Here is a 14,715-nt window from a genome sequence, read left to right on the forward strand (position 1 = left end):
TGCCCAAATATCTAAAAATCCAGAAGCATTTTCCACACTAGCGCTAAATATAGTGCTGTTTTCAGGAATAAAGAGTCAAAATGCAGAGAGATTTTCATTAAAACAAGTCGAATAATCTGACAGTGAGGGAAGCAGAATACTCTTGATGTTATTCCTGATACAAGATCATTTCACTTCCTCCATCGTCAGATTATTCTGTTTGTTTTAAGGAGAATCTCTCTTCATTTTGACTCATTATTTCTTAAAACAAGACTATATTTCATACTCGATTAGGATATGCTTCTTGATTTTAGAGTCTAGATGTTTTGATGAGTGTTTGGACAAGACACTGAAAGTAAGAGCAGCATGTGTTGCAGTAATTTTCCCACCTGCCAGATTAACCTCAACAGTACAGGCCCCAGTTCAGTGTGATCTACAGCCACAACCAAGCTTTAAAATATTCATTCTACTCTGCTCTGATTGGTCAGATGACTCTACTTCCCTCTGATTGGTCAGATGACTCTACATTCCTCTGATTGGTCAGATGGCTTATTATTAGTCTTTATTGAGAAAATCATCTATGCTGATCTCTGTAAATGAAAAGTATAAAGCTAAAAGACACACTGAGGTTCATGTAGAAAAACAAATGGCTGCGATTAAAGTATTTGATCTATATCTTAAAACAAATGTAAATATCTTAAATCACATCACATCTACCTTTAATGTTATGATTCTGGATATTTAACATTTATTTAAGATATGGAGAGCCGTTTCAAACAAGTACAAATGAAAATCATTGTTAATATCATTATATTAGTTATTAAAATAAATGTGCAGCAGAGCTTCTCTCTGTACACTCCAGACCAACAGGGGGCGCTCGCTCTGTGATGATCAAGTCAAATCAGCTTCCCTTCTATGGTGCTCTATATAGTGTAGACTGAGCTCCAGCACTGAGTGTGTGTGTGTGTGTGTGTGTGTGTGTGTGTGTGTGTGTGTGTGTGTGTGTGTGTGTGTGTGTGTGTGTGTGTGTGTGTGTGGTGTTTTTCAGGAGAACACCTGCGCTTCTGTCTGTTGGACTACACCTGCTCCTCCCGCCACATGGAGGACGCACACGTGCAGCACAGCCAACAACACTTCCTGTCTGCAGTTCGGTACTCCAGCCACTTCCTGTTCTCTAACTTTAGACACACACTGCAGGTGAGACGCGCACACAAAAACCAGCTTTACAGACACACTCTGCCTTTTTGTTAATGGGCTGATTTCAGCATGTCTGAATCCCTCAGCAGGTCTCAGCATCTGCAGGAGCAGTTTTAGTGTAGCTTAGCATAAATCATTGAATCGGATTAGACCATTAGCATCTCACTCAAAGGAGCAAAGCGTTAGGGGAGTTTTCCTCTGTGAAGCGTGGCTCTTCTGTCGTATCGTGTTCTAAGACAGACAGAAGATGAGGAGCTGCTGTTAGTCTGGTATAGCTGAGCTGTTCCCTCATTCAGGCGTAATAATCCAGAAACTCTGCGGTGGTAGTGCGACTGCAGCGGCGCAGTGATATTACACAGCACGGACACCTTTTTTCATTCTAGGGACTGTTTACAGGAGCTTCTGCTGATCTTACTGCAGTGTCAATGCAGAAGAGTCCAGCTTAAGCAGGAGAATCATCACTAATGACTTTTAGTTTTGAGGAAGATGCTAACGGTCTAATCCGATTCAGTGATTTATGCTAAGCTAAGCTAACAGCACTCCTGCAGACAGTGGTGAAAGTGTGCTGTGCTCCTGATTCCCCTCAGCTCTGCTCTGGTCTCTCCGCTCTGACTCGTCACTCTCTGCTTCGTGTTTCTGTTGTCAGGGTTCTTCTGGAAGCTGATCGGCACCACGGAGGAGTCCATCAATCAGATGTGTGTACACACACACACACACACACACACACAGAACATTTACATCATCAGACAGCTGCTCACAGACCTGCGCCACTTCTACATACGTGCGTGCGTGTGTGTGTGTGTGTGTGTGCGTGTGCTAGACTCTGCAGGGGTGTGTGTGTGTGTGTGTGTGCAGGTACCTGCCGGCGGTCACTGCTGACAGTCTGCTGAAGCAGCTTAGTAACCCGGAGCTGGATGTCTCTTGGCCAGACGCTTGCACACAGCAGCTTATGATGGAGCTGTCCACAGCCGTACACACATTCTACTTCGCAGAGTGCAGACGAGACTCACACTTCACAGACGGTGAGCTCTGTGTGTTTAAGGAGTTTCACACACCTGCTGTTATTAATGCTGAGCACAACCATCAACTGTGTGTGTGTGTGTGTGTGTGTGTGTGCGCGCAGGTGATCTGGAGCCCGGCAGTGGCTCAAGGGGTGGAGCTAGCGAGCTGTTCAGTGATGATTGGCCTGGATACACTTCATTCTCTCCACTCAGAAATACTCCTGTGGACAAGCCACCCCACCCATGTGGCAGACCCCGCCCAAATTACAGACTCCGCCCTCAAGACACGCCCACTAATAAAGCAAAACAGTCTAAATGGATGAAGCCAATCAGACGTGCTCAGATGTTCCCCTGTTCTGCCTCTGATGTTTTGCTTTACTCTCTGTGTCTGAAACGCGCACACACACACACACACACACACACACACACACACACACACACACACCAGCAGCAGCAGCAGGATGGCCCGATCGCTGCATTCTCAAGTGATCTTCTGTAGTGTTCTTCTGTTCTTCGAGCGGTGCTGTTCCCTGTGTTCTGACTCTGCTGATGTTCATGACTCACTCAAATCAATCAACATGTCCTTTGAAGGATCCTCTGAGAAGTTTCTGGAAGCAGTTGAGAAACCAGAGCAACATCAGGAGTGACCTTTTGTACCTGTGCTGTGGTGCATCATGGGAAGTGGAAGAGACCAAATAAAGGTTTTTATTTTTTTACTTTTTACTAAATAGCCTTAATTTGTTTACATGGCTGTTGAATATTGTGAAATTTCCCCCTGTGATGGAAGAAACTAAGCTCTCCAAAGCATCGAATAAATTGATCCAATAACTTCTTTGCAAAACCACCAGCTGATTTTAAGTGTTTGTATGAAAAGCCACCCGCTGGCGACCCCTGCTGCTTAATACATGTAAATGCATTAAACTCTGGCCAAAACTGTAAAAGCCAACATGCTGTAAATGTTTATGTAAAATGCCAAATTCATGCTTGGAATCACTCGCTTCTTTATGTAACCAGTGAACATTCGTGCTGCTAATGAATTTATCATGAAGATTATTGCAAACGCTTAGCTAATATTGCAGATCTGTTTTATCTGTTTAGTTAATTTCATAAAGCTTATTTAATCTTCATCTATATGATCATTTATACATCATTTTCATTAGTTTTTTCTGTCTAATTGAATGTAATAAATATAATTCTTGATGTTTCATCATATAAATATTGTATAATTCTAACAAATGAAGCTAATATAATCTAAAAAATATAAAATTGTTGACATTTTTAGTTTGTCATTCATTCATTCATTTATTCATTTATTTTCTTTTCGGCTTTTCCCCCTTTATTAATCTGGGATCGCCACAGCGAAACTAACCACCTTTTTTTAGTCAGTAATTTATTATTATTATTATTTTTTGCAATATCTCATCTGAATTTAAATATTTTATCTTTTTAAACCGACAGATGTTTTGTGAACAAACTATTATTTTAATGAATATAACTGTTAAATAGGGCTGTAACGATACACAATATAAAATCGAAATCGCGACACTCTGATATACGATCCTGTGTCGCGGTGTGATAAGGGAGAATCGCGACACACCCCGTGACTACCTTTCCAATAACGTCACGCGTGCCTGCAAAAGTTGAGCTAGTTGAAGAAGAACGTGAGGAAACATTTTTTTCCGCTCGACATTACGAGCACTGCTCCGTTTAAGCCCTCGCAATTAGCGTTTAACCGGGAGAGCTCGCACAGAGCTCTTAGTAAGGGACTGTCTGAATGTGTCAGGAATATCAAAAACAAAACCAACTTAACCCCTCTTGACAACAGACAACGGCAGAAACATTGCCAGTGCTGTCAAAGCATTGTTGTTAATGTGGCTGCGCAGAGAGGGATGGGCGTTCACCAGATGCCCCGACTCCTCTGCAGAGGAAACTTTTCTGTAACCGTGCTGTGTGCTTTCTGTTTGAACCTTTGAGAGTTAACGTTACGTGCTGACTGACAGCGCGATGCGTGAGGCCAGGAAACAGGACAAAGCTTTCAGTTAAGATGAACACAGTTTCTATAGTTATACTTTATTTATAGATAAAGGTATATGACTCTGTATATAATCACTCTATCTTGCTGGAAATTTATAGCTGTTCCGTTTTACTGCAGGACGCATGCCGCTCTGAAGGTCTAATCGCTGTTTTAAGTTATCCAGAGCTGTATGAATATACACATCTTGAATATAACAATAGCATTAAATATTACAATTGTAACAACACAGACAGCAACACTTATGCACAATCGATACCCAGCTGATTCAGTCGTTTCATAAGAGGACCGCGCTTCTTCTCTTCTTTTTTCCTTGTCAACATAAAGGCAGTGAGATGCGCCTTGTTTTCGGCTTATAAAGCATGTATGCACATTAATGCAATAGCATATTTAAACAACAAAACTGTTTACAAAAAGTTTACATATGCGCGCGTGTTGTTTACTTTTCATCACGCAGTATGCGCACTTGAACCGCGAGGGAGAGAGAGGAAACCATCAGGACTTATTCTTTAAAATAATGATTTCTATTAAAATGTAAAAGGTTTTGTTATTATAATAATAACAGCGGGGCATTAAATAAATGCATATTTTCCGTGGAGCGGGCAATTTGAGGAAGTCTGCGATTTTTTTATTTGACGGAAGAAAAAACATGATTGGAAAAAAACTGCCTATGCCGGTTGTTAAAAAGAATCAGTTAGTATTTTCGTTTTGTAATATAAATTAATTATTTAAGTGTAAATAATTTAGGGCAGTCCTATTTATTTTATTCATTTTATTTAGATTATTCTGCTCTTCTGTGCTAAACACTGCAGGTGCGTGAAGATGCTCTGTTGTTCTGTTCTGCTATTAATATGCTAGCATTTAAAAATAAATCAGTAGCCTATTTTAAAATGCAATATGTAATGTGTCAGACACAAAATAGACACGTCAATTTGTTTAATATAAAATTAATAGTAATCTGACCAGTTAACCATTATAATAACCGATTAATGAGCGGCGGTTGTCTGTTAGCAAAATTAACCGAAATGAGCATCCCTAGTAGCCATTTAATTTACTTTTTCTATGTAAGAGAACTTGATGGAAAAAGAATTTTTAACATGCTTGAACCATCTACACAATGGAGTTTAGTTCGGTTTGGTTTTTCAAAAGTATTTTCTTACAAAGAAAACAAAAATGATATAATTTTATTTAATAAAAAATAGTTTTAAAAATCTTTTTTTCCCCACCCCACACGAAAAAAAAAATCGTGATACAAATCAAATCGTGGGTCAAAAATCGTGATACGAATCGAATCGTGGGTCAAAAATCGTGATACGAATCGAATCGTGGGTTTGGTGTATCGTTACAGCCCTACTGTTAAATAAAACTGATTGGGATTCATGTTTAAACGTGGCTGTACTCATTTATGCTGAGCACTGTATATGTATGCTTATCTCTCTTTTACCCCCATAGTTAAATCTGAAATGGATATATATCAACATGTATGAGTGCTTGCTACTTAATTACTGCTGAGCACAACCATTACATTATTATGAAGGTGTTTGGTCAGATGTGTTTACTCCTGAATGCGCCAGCAGTAGTTTCCCACATCTAGTCTGGCATATTTGAGATTCAGATCATTAGTGTGGCATTATCAGATGATCATACAGTCACACAGCGCAGTCTCCAAATGCCGTACAGTCCTGTCCTCCGCGTTCATCTCGCTCCATACCGCATCCCGCCTGTGGGAATGATCATCCGTCTGTACATGTCTTTATTTGTTTACCTGAAGCCTGTAAATCACAGTCAAACTCAGCTCAGCAGATGTACTGTCCTCAAATCAGCTCTTATGTTGATGACGGAGCATCCTGTGTGTGTGTGTGTGTGTGTGTGTGTGTGTGTGTGTGTGTGGGCGCGCAGGTCAGCTGGAGCCCGGCAGTGGCTCAGGGGGTGGAGCTAGCGAGCGGTTCAGTGATGATTGGCCAGGATACACTTCATTCTCTCCACCCAGAAATACTCCTGTGTGTGTATTTCACTCCTGTGCACACACATGGCATACCCCGCCCCAACGACTGGCTCCGCCCTCAAGACACCCCCACTATTAAAAAAGAAATCTGGCTAAATGGACGAAGCCAATCAGATGCGCTCAGACCTTCCCCTGTTCTGCCTCTGATGTTCTGCTTTACTCTCTATCTGTGTCTGTAACACACACATGCATGCACACAGACACGTGTGTAGGCACGACACGCACACACTCACTCACGCCTGCACGCACACACGCAGCAGCAGCAGGATGGCCTGGTCGCTGCGTTCTCCTCATGTGTTCTTCTGTAGTGTTCTTCTGTTCTTCACGCTGTGCTGTATTCTGTGTTCTGACTCTGCTGATGTTCTTGAGGAGCTGCTGATCTTCTCTATATGATGTCAGTGTTATATTGAATGTAGTTAATTTATTTATGATTATTTATGATTAATGTAGCCTTGTGTACAGCGACTCAGCATGTTCAAGCACAATGACTGGCAGGATTAAAATCACTCCAGATATAATGAATGTAGAGCTGATGATCTGCTGTGTGTGTGTGTGTGTGTGTGTGTGTGTGTGTGTGTGTGTGTGTGTGTGTGTGTGTGTGTGTGTGTTTGTACGTGCAGTGGTCAGAATGTTGATAAAATGACTCAGACTCAACTTTATTTTTCCGTTGAGGGAAACAACAATCTGTCATGGGTCTTGGGCTTTTCCAGGTGATTAAACAGGTAATTTAACAGTGGAATATTAGCATCTTCAACTCCCCTGCTCTGTCTAAATGCAAACAGCAAAGGATCAAATTTATCCTTTGAATACAATAAAATCTCACCTTTAATAATTCTCTCGAAATACTTCATAACTAATGAAGTAAGGGCAACAGGTCTAAAATCATTTAACTCCCGCAGAAACTTATTTTTGGCTATAAGAACAGATTTCTTCCAGATTTCAGGAACCCTTTGCAATGTAAGAGACTGAAGAAATGCAATGAAATATTTCAGAAAGTTGTTCAGCACATGTATGTAGCACCCTACCACCAATATTATCTGGGCCCGGGCTTTTTTTAGTATAAATTCTCTGAAAGAGGTCTTTTACCCGAGTCTTACTAATGTTTACGGATTTACTACATGACAGGTGTTTTAAAATGTCATTTTCTGACTTAAAATCACCCTCATCAAACCTCAAGTAAAACGTATTTGATTCCTCAGCAAACTCTCTCACTGAACTATAACCATTTAAATTGGTTTTATTGCCCCCTCTATCTTCTTTACTCCCAACCATTGTGTTCACTCCTTGCCAGGCTGATCTTAAGTTTTCGTTGCCAAATTGCTTCTGTTTCTCTATTTGTTATGTGTGTTGTTTTTTCACTTTTGATTCATGTTAAACAAATCACACATCTGAAAAAAGTGTGAGTATTATTAATATCATCTCCATTAAACTGCATGAATCAGTTTGCCTGATAGGAGACATTAATCTGTGTATACAGATTGTGAATTACCACACTAAATCAGCTGTACTCCTCATAAACGGTAACCCCACAGAAATATTTTTGATCAGTAATGCCAGTTTATTTGCTCAGCACTTATTCTACACAATATACCAATTAAAATGCAGAAAAAAATAAACCAAAACATTAAAAAACGGCCGAGATATAAAGGATTAAACCTGACCGAAAGCACACTCAGCTGAGGACACACGGGATTGGTCTAAAAACACGAATACTAATGAGTCATTTGCATATGGTCTATTCTCTAATAAAACACGATTTTAAAGGGCTTCATAAGCTTAAATATGATAATCAAAGTATGAGAAAACAACTTAGACATCAGATAATCAAATTCTGAATGAAAATATACAAACAAGAACAAAGAAAAACACAAACAAACAAATGGTCATCACCATTGCCGAAATGCTGTGTCTCAAAACCTAGTCAATGGACCAGGGTCTCCTGTTCTTCAGGGTAATGCTCCCAACGGTTATCCCTGATAAGGATGATGTCTGCTTGGTTCTTGCATTACCTTAGGGGAGTCATCTGGTAGAAGAATGATATAGCTACAGAGATATATCCGCCAGATTGATCCTCGACCTGACCTTTTAAATTTTTCACTTCTAGTAAGTAGTGGGAGGTCAGGATTATCTCTTTGAATACTTTTAGTCACATTTGGGCGAGTTCTTTGGTCATCTTGAATTTATGGAACTCCTTGGATGTTGACTGGAAGTATTCTAGAGCAAATCAGCGCGGAGTGAGGAGAAGGCAATGACCAGTTCATGGCCAACTTTTACTCCTGAATCTACCTGTTGGATTCAGCTGATTTGGGCAAGGGCTCTCCTTTTCCCTGGAGATATCTGGGGACCTGGGGAGCCTGGTCTCTGGATTAGCCAGAGTAGGCCCCGTAGAGAAACCTCTTCAGACTCTTCTCGGGTGACCTGGGCAACCTTGCGGTGTTAACAAAAGGTCACTTGGGGGAGTGGTAAGTATTCAGCCCCCCTGGGTCCACTTGGACAGCACGCAGGGAAGGTGGCCGGGGGTGAACAGGCCTTAAATGAAGCCCAGTCTTCTACTGGTGATTAGCACCTCCACACAACAGCACATTGTGCATCAACACCACCTACACCAGTCATTCAAGAACTTTTCAAAAAGTCAATTCAAACATGAGAACTACTGAAGATTTGTAACCTCAGATTTTACTAGGATTAAGGTTAAGGAGTAAGAATAGAACTTTCATAGGGACTCTTTAAAACACCAATTCTCAAATTATAACTTACAACTTTAGAGAATGACCAGATTTTCCCTCTTTAAGATCCATTATTTCCATAGATTTAATATGAATTTATAACTCAAATTTGTTCATAAACTCCATGGGAAGATTTAAAATGTTTATTCTTCTTAAACTTGTAACCCAGAACTTTTCAGAAAAAACCCTACATGCCTTCTCCAGAACATCTGTAGTGTATATGGATGTTTCAAAAATATGATCTTCTGTAACTCCTAGAACATCTAACCCCAGAACCTCTCAGTGAAAGTAACCACACTAAACTTTTACAATCTCAATTTCATGGGAATAGTTTGACCTTCACCTATAAATATTTCAACTTTACCAGTTCCAGTTTCCTCTTCAAAAATCTCAAATTTAAATGAAAACATCTCAAGTATCAAGAATTCCTTTTGGCAGTGAGAATCCTTTCAAATACAAAAGCGCTCACTTTAAGGCTTTCACTTAAGCAATGAAAATCAGTTTGCTTCTATTGTGAACTTTTTTTTTTTTTTTTTTTCTCCCCACATAGCGTGATTGTAGAAGTTCACAACTACACAATAGCATAGACCGTACACCTATTTCCAAAATGTATTTGTCAGACAGTACTCCATGTCATTTGCAGTGGTCTCATAATAAAGTTACCCCTTTGGGAGATATTTCTGATGACTGGTTTAAAATCTGTCCAGAACCTTAAAACTCAATATAATTTGCCCAGCAGCTGCTTTGAGGTTTATTCACAATAAATCACCTCTTTGGGCAGCTCAGTGCTCCGGGCATATGGGTTACCTTGGTAATCTCTCACTGACCTATTCACTCATTGCATAAATGAATTCTTCCTTCAGTGGAATCTCCCTTATCTGCTTCATTTTCTTGAACATTCATATAAACTTCTATTACAACTGTTTGGGCTAAGGATCTTTGAGGATGTGCATGCTTTATTTTCGCATCAGGTATGAGAGGTTTAAATCGGCTCAGTTTTCAGAGATTATTTTCGGTGTTTAATTTTCACTGCTGAAATGAAAAACAATAAAGAAAAATCCATCCATGCTCAACTACACAAGCCCCAAACCAAGCGAGCCAGTTTGCCTACCAACCAAAGTAAAGGGGGAAAAATAACCTCAAACCAGGCTCAGTTGGGCATGACAATTTCTCCTCTGGCCAAACTTTCTGTACAGAGCTGCAGTCTAGGCACCGGATGCTGGAGAATGGTGGACATCCATTGTGGAGAAGCTGCAGATGGGAGAGGTCAGCGGCTGGTGTACAGACTGACCCTTCAGGATCAATATGTAGACTCGTGGGTCACTATAGGGTCTTAAAAGAATTAATCTCATGCTCTAATACACCAGGAGCTCCCTCAAATACTGGGCAGCTAAGGCATTGAGGGCTTTGTAGGTAAACAATAACATTGTAAATTAAATATTTAATAGTGAGTCAATGCACCGATGAAAGAACTGGAGTAATGGGATTTCTTAGTTCTAGAAAGCACTCTAGCAGCTGCATTTTGAACCAGCTGCAGTTTGTTAGTGAGGCCAGCAGGGCATCCGCCTAGTAACTCATTACAGTAGTCTAATCGAGAGGTAATGAAAGCATGAATAAGCTTTTCTGCATCAGTTATTGATAGCTCGTCAAAGTTTGGCAACATTAAGATGAAGAAATTGAGTTTTACAGATGCTTAATCTGGCCTTACACAGGTTGCTGTCAGAAATAGCCCCCAAATTACTGACTGAAGATGAGGACTAGTTTAGGGCACACTTGTCAGCTCTACAAAGCTGACCAATCACAGCTTGCTCTATTCATTGAGGTGTGCATCAGTGTCTGACTGCCACAGCAAGGGCTATTTGACCATGCACAGGTTGTGCTGAAGCATACTTTTGTGCTTGATGCAGAAGTATAAATACGCCTTTAGGAGTGCTGTTTCTGTGCTATGAGATTGTCTACATCCAGATTAAAATTTTTCATAAACTTTAGCTGCTTTTCCACTCGCTGAATCGTTCTCTAAATGGAACTGCTCAATTTTGTGCCAAACTGGGCCAGGCAGCACTAATACAGTTTTATTTTCCACTCATGCTGCAACAGCTCTTTGAAACATAACACAACCCATCAGTAGTTGCCTTTAATGCAATGTAAACCGCTCCATTTGTTCAATTAAACTCAATAGCTAAAACACACTTTCAAGTTGATAAACAAAAGCAACCAAGTGAATAAACACTGCTATGCCGCTCATATTGTGGTGCTGCATATAGGTACATGTTACAGCACCTTTTTTTAGAGGTTGTATGTTGCACGCCTCTGGCTAAATTTAATTTGGAGGGGAAATGACAATGTAACGATTGAAAATGTTTGCAGGGGGAATAAATGTTTAAGATCTCTGAATATGACATAAAATTAAACTATGATGCAACTAGTGCATTTGTATTACAATAGCAGAAATATATTTTGGATGGGCCTTGTCAAAATTGAGCGGGCACTTTAATGGCACTCAACTTTAATTTTTACAATCTATAAGTTGATTATATAACGTGCTACATTTTGATGGTAAAATATATAACCCTTTAAACCAGAGGTGTCAAACTAAACTCCTGGAGGGCTGAAGCCCTGCACAGTTTAGTTCCAACCCTGCTCCAACACACTTACCTGTAGGTTTCAAACAAGCCTGAAGGACTCAATTAGTTTGATCAGGTGTTTAATTAAGGTTGGAACTAAACTGTGCAGAGCTGCGGCCCTTTTGGAACTGAGTTTGACACCCGTGTTAAACAATAGCTGTTAAGTATTCAAACATTAAATGAATGCAGCAAGTGAAAAACGGATTTGAAAATGCATCAGGATATAAAGATTTATTTATCAGCTTGACATTTTTAGAAAATTTTTGCATAGCTACCCAGTATATATTACAGATCAGGAAATAAAACAAAAGCGTTACACAGCCCCATAAATGTCAAACTTGTGTATAACTAAATCACAATGGCCTACTGCTGAAATGCTGAATTTATTATTCATTTATTAACATGTCAAAACCTAGTGATTATTTTGAGAGCAATGCTGACATTTATTAAATTCATTGATGTGACTAGTTTATCAGAGCATATATAGACTAAAAAAATCATACAACAGTACCTTGGACAGCAGTGCCACTCTAAAGCTTTAGAGCAAAGTAAAAAAAATTATTGAAAGTTGTTTTTTTTCTACCAGGCTTCGATGATACACATTTCTTATTTGCTTTATTCGATGCGCAGTAGGAAAAAGTCTCAGTGCATGTAGTCATTGGTTTAATTCTCTCCTGGATCAAAGCGAGATTTGTGCCACAAATACAGTGCTGCATGCAATAAACTTGCGTCAGTCAGGTGAATTAAAGGTCTTAAATGCTCAGGATGTCAATCAAATTATTAAACTCACCATTAATAAAATAGTAGGCTATTTCATTATTTTAGATGACTGGTTAGAAAATAAACCATGTATAAAATAAGTCAATGAAATAACGGAGTTATTCACTTCTCTTCCAGAGACTGCTCTATGGTTTAAACCCTTTTAAAACTATTGTTAGACCAGGCAGCACTAATATGGTTTTATTTTCCACTCATTCTGCAACAGCTCTTTGAAACCTTGCACAACACATCAGTAGTTGCCTTTAATTCAATGTAAACCGCTCCCTGTTCAATTAAACTTAAAAGCTGAACTTGCAAGTTAATAAACAAAAGCAACCAAGTGAATAAACACTGCTATGCCGCTCATATAGTGGTGCTGCATATAGGTACATGTTACAGCACCTTTTTTTTTTTTTTTAAATGTCATATGTTGTGCGCCTCTGGCTAAATTTAATTTTTAGGGGAAATGACAAATGTAACAATTAAAAATGTTTGCAGGGGGAAAAAAAGTAATTAAGATTTCTGAACTTGACATAAAATTAAACTATGATAATGCAACAATAGTGCATTTGTATTACAATAGCAGAAATATATTTTGTATGGGCCTTGTCAAAAGTGAGTTGGCACTTTATTAGCACTTAACTTTAATTTTTACAATCTATAAGTTGATTATACATTTTGATGGTAAAATATAACCCTTTAAACCAGGGGTGTCAACTAGATTCCTGGAGGGCTGATGCCCAGTTTAGTTCCAACCCTGCTCCAACACTTACCTGTAGGTTTCAAACAAGCCTGAAGGACTCAATTAGTTTGATCAGGTGTTTAATTAAACATCTGATCAAACTAATTGAGTCCTTCAGGCTTGTTTGAAACCTACAGGTAAGTGTTGGAGCAGGGTTGGAACTAAACTGGGCATCAGCCCTCCAGGAATCTAGTTGACACCTGTTTTAAACAATGGCTGTTAAGTATTCAAACATTAAATGAATGCAGCAGGTGAAATAAACAATTGTGAATGCATCAGGATTTAAAGCACTATTTATCAGCTTGACATTTTTAGAAAATTTTTGCATGGGTACCCAGTATATATGAAAGATCAGGGAACAAAACAACACAAACGTTACACAGCCCCATAAATGTCAAACTAGTGTATAACTGAATCATATAATAGCCTACTGCTGAAATGCTGAAAATTGTTCATTAACATGTCAAAACCTAGTGATTTTAAGAGCAATACCAACGTAGTTTAAATTCATTTGTTTGACTAGTTTATTAGAGCATAGACTAAGAAATCATCACCCCTACTACCCCAGTACCTTGGACAGCAGTGTTTAATTATTAAAAGTTGACTTTCTACCATAGGCTTTGATACGCATTTCTTATTTGCTTAATTCGATGCGCAGCAGGAAAAAGTCTCAGTGCATGTAGTCATTGGTTTAATTCTTTCCTGGATCAAAGTGAGATTTGTGCTACCAAATACAGTGCTGCATGCAATAAACTTGCATTAGTCAGGTGAATTAAAGGTCTTAAATGCTCAGGATGTCAATCAAATTATTAAACTCACCACTAATAAAATAATAGGCTATTTCATTATTTTAGATGACTGGTTGGATAAAATAAACCATGTATAAAATAAGTCAACGAAATAACGGAGTTATTACCTTCTCTTCCAGAGACTGCTCTATGGTTTAAAACCTTTTAAAACTATTGTCTGACCTGTATAATTTTCTTATGTTAAATGAAGTGTTTACTTGTGGATGTCTGGCTAGCATGCTTTTGAGCCAGCTGTGGTAGCTTGGTAACAGCCCTGATATCAACATGCATAATCTCTCAGCACGGTTGTCTAACCATGCTTGGAATTCCAGGCTGAGAACAGTTTGTAATCGTTCTACATAGTTCCAGGCTCAGTGGAGAAACCTCTAACTGTACTGAAGGGTTCGTACAACAGTTTGGCACGATAGTGGGAAAGCGGTTATTTCTTTGTTAAAAAAAGTTAAGCAGATGACCTTTTTATAGCATCTTTGATAGAATATTAGACTATTTCAAACCTGTTTTCTAATTTAGCATTAAGCATTTTTTTAAAGAGGCTAAGTGACTGCTATTGCAAATTTTTAGGAACCTTCTATAAGTAGGGATTAATTAAACAATCAAACTATTCTTTGATCATCTTAATTACCCAGCATTTTGAATAATGAATCTACTTTCTCTGGACTGGAATATTGCCCTGACCCCTACACGTAACGACAAGGGTTTCTTTTTTTTCTTTGCTTTTAAATAAGTTTAGATGAAGCTTTGATCTATAGAAAGGGGAGGAAAAAATGGCAATTTAATCTTAACCTAAAGATTAACTCTTTGCTCACCTGTGTCCTGTCCCATATGGACTGGGGATGGACTC

General features: G+C 39.0%; 1 long non-coding RNA gene across 1 annotated transcript in view; it reads left to right on the forward strand.

Annotated features, from left to right (window-relative positions):
* The first annotated feature begins 8,162 nt into the window (after positions 1 to 8,162).
* Positions 8,163 to 14,715, forward strand: part of LOC141380981 (uncharacterized) — a 7,052-nt gene continuing 499 nt past the window's right edge. The window contains exons 1-2 of the long non-coding RNA XR_012400439.1: positions 8,163 to 13,033; positions 13,251 to 14,715. The exon at positions 13,251 to 14,715 is cut by the window's right edge and continues 499 nt beyond it. This is a non-coding gene — a long non-coding RNA (uncharacterized lncRNA). The remainder of the gene's footprint in view (positions 13,034 to 13,250) is intronic.

Source organism: Danio rerio, chromosome 25 (assembly GCF_049306965.1).
Source record: "Danio rerio strain Tuebingen ecotype United States chromosome 25, GRCz12tu, whole genome shotgun sequence".
NCBI lineage: Eukaryota > Metazoa > Chordata > Actinopteri > Cypriniformes > Danionidae > Danio > Danio rerio.